Here is an 11,582-nt window from a genome sequence, read left to right as displayed (position 1 = left end):
GTGGAAAGAAAAAAAAAATGAAAAAGGTAATGAAAAGTTAATCAAATAAATTTATGGAAAAATCCAAAATTTAAATAAATGACGGGAGAGATTTATAAGGGACTTACCACCTACCCTCAAATGACGGCTGCACGAAGATTAGGGGCTCGGGCCCGATTCCCCTGACCCCGCCGCAGAATATCAGATGATTTCAGGTGGAAGAGAAAGATGTTGAAGAACAGAGGGTTTTCGGAGAGTCGCGTGATTTTAGATCTTTTTAATTAATAAGGGACAGAAAAATACGAGATTAAACAGAGACGTAAGGGCACTTTCTGTCAAAGGAGCAGGACTGGGACTGTAAGGAACGTGGTAATTGGATTACAGATTGCAGAAATCCAAAACAAAGCATATTTCTACAATAAGATGGCTGGCGCCAATACTAATTAATTACTGATTATTTAAGTTGGGCGCACACTAGGTCGGTGAAGCGGCGCGGCACGGAACGGCGCGGCGCTGGTCGGAATTGTGAAGGTCCTCACACTATGTAGAAACAATTAATTAAGGTTTTTAGTTGAGATAAAAGAGTCAATGGCACGAGCGGGATTCGAACCCACGATCTTCGGCTAGATAAGCCGCTGCTCTACCACTTGAGCTATCGTGACCTCGATCCACTCGGACGCCAACTTCCCATCTCAACCCCACCTTTTGAATTTTCCCTCCTTTAGAACTATGTAGAAAGTAGGAACCGCTCTTGATCGCGTTGGTCGAATTTTCCCCCTCCCTCTGACTAGCGCTGCGGTTTAGTGTTGATTTTGCATTTGCAGCAGTCCCCACGTTACAATAATTGTATTCGTAATAAATAGTAGTAATGAGGAAATTATTTTTCTGGTCGCGGTCGCAGAGTTGGAAAAGGAGGAAGAAAGGCAGAAACGAAAACGAAAAGCTGGGTACATACATGAAATAAACATCAAAACGGTAGAGTTGCTGCCGGAGTTCTGATACTGTGCACTTCGTGTCTGCAAAACATTAATGAATTTATATATTTTAACTGTAAATTAAAAACTGAAATTTGGTATGGTGTACATTTGAAGTGATTGCGATATATCTGTGAAGTTTCGGTCATTTCTGTCGAACAGATTTGGAGTGATTTGAAAAATTGTTTCGGCGACGGAAAGAATTGATTAGGAAGATTTGGCAGGTGTCTTGCCGACCTGGAGTGTGAGAACTCATGCACACGCTAGGCATACTGTTTACTTGTTTTTGAATGGAATCGACGGAACAACACAGTTCTCTTCCTTTGGACATCTGTTTACGTTTTGTTCTTCTTTAAATAACAGATTACAGGTATTTCGCGTTTTTTGTTGTATAACCCATCTGTTTTTTTCGATTATATGAACAGTAAAGAAAGGAAACTGGAAGATTCTTTTACATCAAGGGTAAAGAGAGTGAGAAGCTAGTCGTCACCGGAAGGGCTAGAGGAAAATACTGTTAAAAAAAGAAGGACAATTGTGAAAATATGGGTGATAAATCAACAAACAAAGTCAAAATATGAGATTTGAAAGCAAGTTGAATTCACTCGCAACCAAGGAAGATATTGAAAGTATTAATAATAATTTTGGCGAAATCCGGAAAGAAATTATATCTGTTAAGGAAAAAGTAAAGTCCCTAAAAAAGGAGAAAAATGAGCTGAGAGAGAAGATCATTGAAATAGTAAAGAGAAGCAGATTTAAGAACTTAAAATTTAAAGGAATGCCTACGGGATTGTCAGGAGAAGACAGTGAAGGAGCTGTGTAACAAAGTTTTAGAGATAGGGGAACCTATTCTCATTAGCAAGGCCTTCAACATCGGTAAGCAGAATGGTCCACAAGCAGCACTATTAGTTGAGTTCGCACTGGCTAACAAACAAGAAGTTGTCAGTTCAGAATACAAAGACCTTTTTTTTTAAAATGTGTTTATTTCTTTTGAAACGTACAAGAGTAGATTAAAAAGTTTGAAAGTGTTGAGACTCGAGTAGTACGGCGGAAGATAGAGCGAGGTGGACGAAACACACGGATTTATATAGGGTGCTGATGCTGAGGCAGATAAAGGCAATTCTTTCAATTCTTAACTCCTCCACCCCAAGTTCAAGCTCACCTATGATGTTTCGGTAACGTTTAACGATATGTTGGAGCTGCTGATGTCGTTCGCTACTTCTTTATGAGATAAGATACTGAAATGAATAATATTGTACTTGCAGTACTCTAGACTTGTTAAGTCAACAACTTTATTTAAAAGCAAAATAAGCTCTTGAGATTGCTGATTAAGTTCTAACATTTTGACTCGTACGTAAGATGATAAATAAGTAAAAAATAAAATGATTGCTGACCTTTAAATTATTAAAACGAATGAGTTGGATATCTTTATTAAAGTTTTTTGTTAATTGGTTATTAACTGACAGTTGATTTTCTACACCATTCATTGGCTTGAACTTTTTCCAATTTTTTGTCATATTTTACCTTGTCATTTACGTCCATATTTCCAGTAAGACAAGAAATAGCAGTGCCTAGACCGTTAATAAGTTCTATGTTTTTTAACGAACAGATAGTCGAGTTTTGTTTCTGTCTGACTTTTTAACAGTTATAACATACTTACATGACATTACTTATCTCTTCTTGATGATTCTTCTCTTCTGATTTTTTGTAGTTAATTATTGAAACAAATTTTTGATATTAACCTGTTCGATTTGTGAAATTTTTGTATTAACGTTATGCATGTATCATTACAACAAATGAGTCTTTCGAGGATTGGAAAAAGCAGGAGAAACATTTTGTCCTGAAATCAATTTTAGTTTAGGTATTTTTTGGAGCCTTTTGGTACGGTTTGGGTGTATTTTCATATTTCGTTTCTAAAAAAAAGTGATTGATCGTTCCTAGTTTCTACACTTATATTACGTATTTCACTTTAAAATATTTGAGTTTGTGTTTTTTTATGATTGAAGTTGTTTTCAGATAGGATTCTTCAAGGATTTATATTTCTTTTTCACGAGTAACGTTTAACCTTTCTGTGCGTGATTGTTTTTCTGATTATATTTGAGTTTTTACTTTATGTATAACTTTAATTAAAATTGGTACACCAAAAATATTTGTGCAATGTCTAAATAACGATTTATGCTAATATCATTTTGACTAAAGCTAGATTTTTTAAAAAGCTTCATTAACCCGATTAAGCCGATTTATTAAAAATTTCAAGTTTATTTATAATGAACACGTTGTTATTGAAAAGGAGGGGGTATTTATGGAGCATAAATCGTTATTTAGGGATTTAAAATAGGTATTATTTTTAGTGGTTTAATTTCATTGTTGGCTAACATGAAAACAAAAATGTTCTACGATGCAGAGTATTTTAATTTGGTACGATTTAAAAAGATAAATCAACAAAATACTGCTTTATGCATATTTTAAAAAACGTTTTGTAAGCAAGATAGGTCAGAAAATTATCAAAACTTTGATGATTTGATGTCGTGTTTCTAGCCTTATTCAAAAAAAAAAAAAATCGGTTTAAATTAAATTTTTGACTGATAATTTCGACGACCTTTCTACCTGACATTCCTAGGGCAAACTACTAACCTCGAGAATGACTAACGAGAAACTCAGCTCAAAGCAAAATTAAAATATAAAAGGCCTAAGAAGGTAGATAAATATTTCGGTTTCAGGTCTTAAACCACCTTCCATGCTTTAACTCTCCGACACACCTCTCCGAGAAAAGCCCTTATATTACTTAAATCTAAGCCAATACTGCAGATCTTCACTCCAATCTATACCTACCGTCTGTGCCTTCGGTGCCGCTCCTAAGCCATATCTGGCTCCTTGCAGCTTAAAAATATTTGGCCGTAGGTTCAATTAGATCTCAGGTTCCACGGCTGGGAGTCAGCGACTCCATCCACACTGCCACCGAGGACTGATATAAAAAAAAATCTATACCTACCAACATGTCGGTGTTAGTCGGAAAGAAACGCATCAAATATGTGTTGCATAACCCAGTGTATAAAATAAAAAATAAAAAAGACCATCCCTAAGAAAGGGTAGTCACTTCAGTGTAGGACAGTCGTTTGTCTTGTTTGGTTGAGTATTAAGAAGCTCGTCTACACCCCAAGGTACCGATGTTGCAACATCCATTCCAAAATTAATGTTAATTGTGCTCAATCATTTTTGTATAACATTTTGTAAACACTATGTACTAAAGGATGTCATTGCGTATTTAGTTGTTTAATCTTAATCATTGTGATCTTGAATCTAGAACTACTTAATAAACAGACGTAATACCCGCTTTTTCAAACTCGCCGTTGGCAATGCACCCATTACTTTTGAGCGCTTGCAACCCACACCCACTGCCACTTGCCTAGAAGGAATTCATCTATTTCTTTCCAAATTCTATCTTTCCTTAGAACCCTCTACCTGATCTTTGTCGATTAACCTGAATTCCCTTCGAATTTCGTGACAAAGCTTAGCTTTCCAGATCCTCATATCTGCCAGTAGTACGCCCGCCATTACAAGCAGAACTACTGTCGATACAGTATTGTACGTCCCCAGTACGGACATCAGAATTTTCCGCTGACAAGCCAACAACCTGCGTCTACTTATCGCCTCCATGTTTTCTAAACGAACACTTGGCAATGCATCCCTCACGCGGCGTCCGTGCGGGCTTGTTTCCCAAACTCTTTGCCACCTATCTTGAAGGAATTGGTCGATTTCATTCCCAACTCCTCTAGTCCCTAAAATTTGTTTCGTCTTCGTCGTTTAACCTATCTCCTTTGCCCTCTCTTCTGACCTCGTGCCTAAGTTTGGCCTTCAAGATCCTCAGATCAACGGGCAAGACCACTGCTATCACTGGCAGGGCTACTGTGGACACCGTACTATATGCCCCCAGAATGGACATGAGGATTTTCCTCTGAAACGAGAGAAGGCGACGCTTGCTTATCGCCTCCATTTTTTCCAGATGAAGGGCGCCGCAAAACACCATACCGACTCGACGAGGGCCTTGTACAGCGTTATCAGCTCTTTAAAGCCGTAGCCCCCCCATCTGGTCCTAAGCCTTTTAACCTTCGACCAAACGGTTTCAACTTTCTTACAAACCGTATCAATGTGTTTCTTAACACACATTCTTTCACCTAACACAACACCTAAATATTTATATTCGCGAACGGATTTAATTTTTTCTCCGTGGACTATTACTAAAGGAAGTCTTTCCGCATTGAGCTTCCCTTTAAGGAGAAGCAAAGCTGATTTTTCCTTTGAGACTTCCAATTTGATTCTCTTACACCATTCACTAACTGCCATAACAACTTGTTTGGCCTTATCCTCTAATTGTTTTCTGGAAGAGCCTTTAACCAAGCAACAGAGGTCATCCATAAAGGCCCTTCCCCTAAAGCCTATCGATCTTAGGTGTCCTAGCAGCTGGTTGAAAACGAGACACCACAGATTGGGACCAAGAACAGAACCTTGAGGGCGCCCCTCGCCGCATTCCTGGCCATTTTCGCTTGACCTATTGTGATGTTCATTACTCTATTGGATAGATAACTATTCAGCACTTTGTACCATGTGCCTTTTATTCCTAAATCTAACATTCTACGTTTGACATAAGGCCACCAGAGACTGTCAAAAGCGCCCTTAATGTCGAAAAATACCGCTGAGGAGTATTTATCCCTAGTATCGTCTACTTCCTTATTCATACCCATCAGGGCGTCGTCTACCGAGCAGCCTTTCCTGCAGCCATGCCATACTGGTCGGGATCTTCGCTTAATTTTATCATTTCAGCGACCCTTCCAAGTATCACTTTTTCAAAGATTTTCCCTAACACCGGGAGAAGGCACACGGGTCTATAAGATCTGACCTCCTTAGGATCCTTATTGGCCTTCGGGATCATGACCACTTCCCCGATTTTCCATGAAGCAGGGAAAACGCCTTTACGGCTTGATTCATTGAATATCCAAAGGATATCCTCTTTGACCGTGTTCCAGCCTTCCCTTACCATTTCTATGGTAATCCTATCATGACCTGGGGCTTTCTTTTTATGAAAATTCATAAATACCGCTTCCCAGGCCTTCATCTTCTCCTATATCTGTGATGTATTCGGAGTCGAGCTCTGCTTCTTCGACCCTGACACCATCGCGTATCGACTTTTGAAAAGTAGATTCATTCTCAATTTCGTCCTTAAGAACGAATTCGCGCAACTATAACTCCATATTTTCTATTATGGAGCTGGTCCTATCATTATTATCCCTCAATTCGTTTACTACCGTATCGCGCCTAATTCTACCTGTCTCTACTTTATAACCTAATCCCCAGATATTTTTAGTTTTTTCAGTCTGGAGGAATTCACCCCAGCTCTTATTCTTTGCCGCAATGATTCCCTTTTTGAAAGCATTGACGGCATTCCTATACACCCTGGCATCGAAGGCGTCCCGGGTACGCTGACTAGTCTTCCTAAGCCGATGGACGAGCTTCTTTGTTTTTTCCAGCTCCTTTGTCCACCATTTTTGCTTCCTATTTTTCCTATTTGCCGGTTTAATTTCCGACCCTACTATAGCCTGCTTGAACCTATTTTCTAACTTAGCAACCTCTTCATCTAGTTGCTCTCTCGGGGAGTCCGACCTGGTATTTTCCAGGCAAGTTCGGAATTTCTCCCAGTCTACCCTAACTCTGCCTTTTTGTGACTTTCCTCCAGGGTTTGCAGAGTTCCCTCGGAGTTCAAACACAATGAGCCCGTGATCACTGGTTATGTCCGTATCCAGGACGTCCCAATTTGCGATCCAGTTAACAAGCTCCCTACCGGCTAATGTGACGTCAATGTTTGTCTCCCTCCGTGAGTTGGCGAAGGTAGCCAAACATCCTTCCCTATTGACGACATGAAGGTTATGGGAGGATATAAATTCCTCCACACACTCCCCCCTGGTGTCGTCTCGCCTACTTCTACTATGCCACCATTGGGAATGTGCATTGACATCTGCCCCAATAATGTCCCTACCTTCTCTATTTCCTATCCCTATAATAACTCTTTCTAGCCGTTCCACATACTCAGTGGTGGGCTGCCTATACTGGAAGTACGCGCTGACTAAAACGCACTGACGCACTCCCGGACCACTTATCTCTGCGCCCACACAATACTGATCGGACTAGTGGTCGAACTTCAATACGTCGATGTCTTTATTTAGAACTACAATGGCCGCCATGGGGTTACCGCGGTCGTCGTAGTCTCCTATAACGATTCTATCCTTTATCCCAAAACCCGGGATATTCTTAAAGTACGCGTATGGTTCCTGGACCAATAGAATATCTATCTACCTTTCTAAGGCCTCTCTTGTCAACAGGCCCGTTGTCATCCGGCAGCGCGCGAGGTTGATTTGTGCAATCCGGAGATCACACATAACCAAACCTATCCGCCCACCTACTAAGTTCCCTAACATAGACCCTACATACCTTACTACTGCTCATTTTTCCTTCTTGGCCACACTTGATACATCTAACTTGAGCACGGCACTCTCGTGCCTTATGCCCAAAGGCGAAACACCTATAACACTGCCTTAGGGTGACACATTTTGTCACCCAGCAAGCATTGTGCCCTATCTTGAATTTCCTCCTCTTAAGGAGGGCATTTTTCGCGTCGGAATGTACTTCAATAATTACATCCCTTTTTCCTTCGGTTGGCCTTTTCCAGGCTTTGATCACGCATCTATCTGGAACACCAATGTGTTCCACTATCCTTTCTATTACTGAATTCTTTCCTACCCTCTCTCATACCCCGTGGACGACTAGCCACTGTTTCTTGCAGGAGGGCACTTTTTTATTTTCCATACTTATCTTCTTCGAACTTTTATTCTTATTTTTTCTCCTTACAACCGTCCAGCCAATTTCGTCTTCAGCCGGCGGTGGATTGCCTACAGATTCAGCGGGCCCCGCAATTTCGCTCCGTCGGATGAATTACTTGGCGACCGCCTCTTCGATCGCCTTATCTAGAGATTCAGAGATTCCCGTCGACCCTACTTTTGTAAAAGGGTCGACTTCGTCATTATTCTTGATCCTAAAAACTACATCTTCTATTTCTTTGTCAAGATCGTCAGGGATTCCAGCGGACCCGATTAGAACGAACAGGTCCGCTTCCTCCGTCACTACATCGAACCTATCCACTTTGTTAGCCTCCAGGTTCTCTATTCTGTCTTCCAACTCCGACTTGATTTTTCTTACATACTTCTTCGGCTGTTTTCTAATCGAATCCATTTTCTTGTATATCCTACTCTCCCTTTTTTCCATTTTCTCTAACAATTTACTTATTTCCCTTTGGCATTCATTACTGCCAGATTCATTTCTAGCTACTTCCGCGAAGACTTTTCCTAAACCTTCTAACTCGGACATTATGAATGTCCTATAGGTTTGCCTGATATGTTTTTTATGCGAATCTAAATACCCCCCAATTTTGCTAATAGTTTTCCCTAATTCTATTTTATACATGTTTCGGGCCATTTTATAATTCAGAATAAATATATAATGTTAGTTAATTAATTAGTAAGGGAAACAAGAAGCTATTAACTGACCTGATTAAACAAGAGAAGCCAAGTCAAAGTGTTGCCGACAGCGATTTTAACAGCCATTTCATACCTGCGATGTAACCCCATTTTGGAGGGATTTGGGAGACAGGTATAAAATCTTGCAAATCACGTGTAAAAAGTTTTGGGAAATACACATTTAAATTTTACCGATTTGTATACACTAGTGATCGAAGTGGAAGGTGTTCTGAACTTCCGCCCACTTACACCTACTTCTTCAAATTCACCTGACCTTTCTGCACTCACTCCCTCGCATTTCCAGATCGGAAGATGAATTACAAGTTTACCAGAAGAAGACCTGCTGAAAACGTCCAGACCAACTCATTTCTATAGAATGGAAAAAAACAAACAGCACTTTTGGTTTCGTTGGTGCAAGGAGTTCAGAAAAAGTTAACATTTGCCTTAATTGACATTAAAACTTAATATCTCTTATCCTAATAAAATATCTTATTTAGGTGAGAAATTGAATAAATACATCTTTATTTTAGATGCTGTAGGGAACACATTCTCGGGATTAAAAAGGGTCCAGTGCCATGACCTTTGCCATTTTGTGTCTTATCAGTAAAATCTTTAAATTTGGTAATGGTAGGAGAGACTAAAGAGGGGTTTATAAAAAGTTTTGTGATCCGTTATCTACAAGCCATTTTCTATTTTTCCAGTCGACAAAATTTGGTAGTGATTTACTTATAGTTTTTAGTTCTAATTGGCTGGGAAATTGTATTAAATTTGGGGCTTGGCTCTAAGAAATGATCAGAAAAATTACTGACAGCTTTTTCTAATGTATCAATTTGTTTTTTTATCTTTTGTATTTGTTCTGACGGGATTTTTTCTAGTTTTTTAAATGAGTTCATTCATACCCGGAAAGACATTTTTTGAAAATTTTTAAAATTTGATCTTGATGAGACAGTACTCCTTATTTTGAACCGTAATTGGTATTTCAAACAGTATTTGGGAAATACATTTTGGAGTACGAAAATGCGGTTTAAACGGTTGCTGCTGGTATGGTTTACTGTAGTTTTGTTTGCCTGAATGTCCTGTTTTCATAATGAGGTATTTTATAAGGTATTTTTTAATATCAATTTTGATAATGGCATGTAATGTTATGTATATTTGAGCTGTTGGAAGACAATACTGCTATCACTTACTTGCGGTTGCAATGGCCAAGGGTTGTCTCCGCGTGCGATACCATGTGAAGATTCCATAAGCTGAGGCTATGATCAATAAACAGTAGACTGGCATGGTCCATATGCTCATGGACGTTGAAATGTAGGAAGTCCTGATGATTGGCGAGTGGTACAATTCTCTGTTCCTGTAGACCACTTTATTGCCGTTGATGTTCAGTAAAAATACTCCTTTTAGTCGTTTTGCTGTAGTACCATCCTGGCGGCTTATACTAATAGGTTCTTCAATAGGAAATACTGCCAAATACTGGTTGAGCTCAGGTATCCAAGTCAGATGATTGTCGGTTACTACGAGTTCTGTGTATGTACAGTTCCATGGATCACCAGAAAGAAGTATGGCCTTGTCGCACAGGTTGTCCTTATAGTTGATTTGTTCGTATAAACATAGTTACAATTTAGTTTGTTTACAATTATTATTTAAACTTATTATATCTATTTTATTAATATGGGTTTTGGGTTTAAGAAAATAGTTAACATCTTTAAAATAGATCTTACACCATTAAATAAACGTCTTTTTATTCTAGCATAATTCTTAATTTCTACAAAAACTATTTCTAGCTTTTCTGCAATTATATTTTTAGTATGATTAATTAATTTTAAAGTATTTACAATATGTCTTGTTTTACTACTATTATCAGTCACGCAATCTACATTTTTACTATTTAACAAAATTGATTAGAGTAGACATTAGAGTAGATACATGGTTATAAAATTCTTCTAAATAGTCTAATTGACTAAACAACTTTCTTAAACTAAAATAATGAATAAAAGAATGTTCTGAAATTTCCAACTTTGCCAAACCAAGGTTTACATGAATTATGCCAATGCCGTTTGTAATGCAAACTATGTTGATTCCTCTGGTTGTGGTCCAGAAGAGGAGTGGGAAGAACCTGGAATGTCGCGAGAATTTGTTAGTTTTCTTGGTCTTTTAATGTTTGATATGTGTATTTAATCTATTGTGTTGTGATGACTTGGGATGATTTCGGCAGTTTTTAGATTCTTATTTATGGATTTTATTTTCGCCTTTTTGTATTTATTCCTTGTTTTGCTTTGTTTTTGCTTGACTTTCACAAAAACTTCGTTCAGTATATTTACTTCTGGTATTTCTATTCTGTTTTCATTTCGTTTTTCGATAATATGTTCTTTATGCGCTAAAGAAGTTTCATTGATCGTTTTATATAACAAATCTATTTTCCTTTTATGATTACTGACATAGTTACTTAAAATTTGTTGTTCTAAATTGATTTTAAAAATAGATTCGTTCTGTAAATGCCCACTGATAATTTCAATGGTTTTAATTTTGTTACTGAATGAATCGAGTGATTATATGCCAAAATACTATAATTTACTTTGTTTTCGATATCTTCGTGCATGAATTCTTGTTGATTATTAAAAGGTCGGATATGCTCGATGAGGGTGGAATGAAATCTTTCTATAGAGCCGTTTGATTCTGGGTGTTGAGAAAATGTGAAATCAACTCGACTCTATGTAGCGATAGTAATTCCCTGACTAGACTATTGTTAAATTCCAGCCCGTTATCTGACACAATAGTCTTTGAAATATTGTAAGATGCAAAAATTTTTATTAATTTATTCACTATTTCGATTGCTTGATTCGACTCTATTTTGTAGGCTTGAGCAAATTTAGAAAAAGTGTCTATTATTGTTAAAAACTTTTTATTCTCTAGCGTAATTGTGTCAATGTGAACAATCTCAAAAGGTCTGCTTGGTGTCGGAGTCAAATTGTACTTTAAATTCGGGGGTTGTCTATCGTATTTCGTTAAAAGACATACTTCACATTTATTAATAAATTCCTGTACAGACTAGGCTGCTCGTCCATTGTAA

The 11,582-nt window shown here is 38.1% G+C and overlaps 1 protein-coding gene across 1 annotated transcript in view; it reads left to right on the top strand.

Moving 5' to 3' along the window:
• The first annotated feature begins 771 nt into the window (after window positions 1–771).
• LOC106668883 (nose resistant to fluoxetine protein 6-like) overlaps window positions 772–11,582 on the top strand; it is a 37,119-nt gene continuing 26,308 nt past the window's right edge. The window contains exon 1 of the mRNA XM_024229145.1: window positions 772–1,826. The gene's annotated coding sequence lies outside the window, so the exon portion shown is untranslated. The remainder of the gene's footprint in view (window positions 1,827–11,582) is intronic.

The sequence above is a fragment of the Cimex lectularius genome, unplaced genomic scaffold (genome assembly GCF_000648675.2).
Source record: "Cimex lectularius strain Harlan isolate CLEC.00 unplaced genomic scaffold, Clec_2.1 scaffold376, whole genome shotgun sequence".
NCBI lineage: Eukaryota > Metazoa > Arthropoda > Insecta > Hemiptera > Cimicidae > Cimex > Cimex lectularius.
Note: the sequence above shows the minus strand (reverse complement) of the source record. Positions and strands in the feature narration are given on the sequence as shown.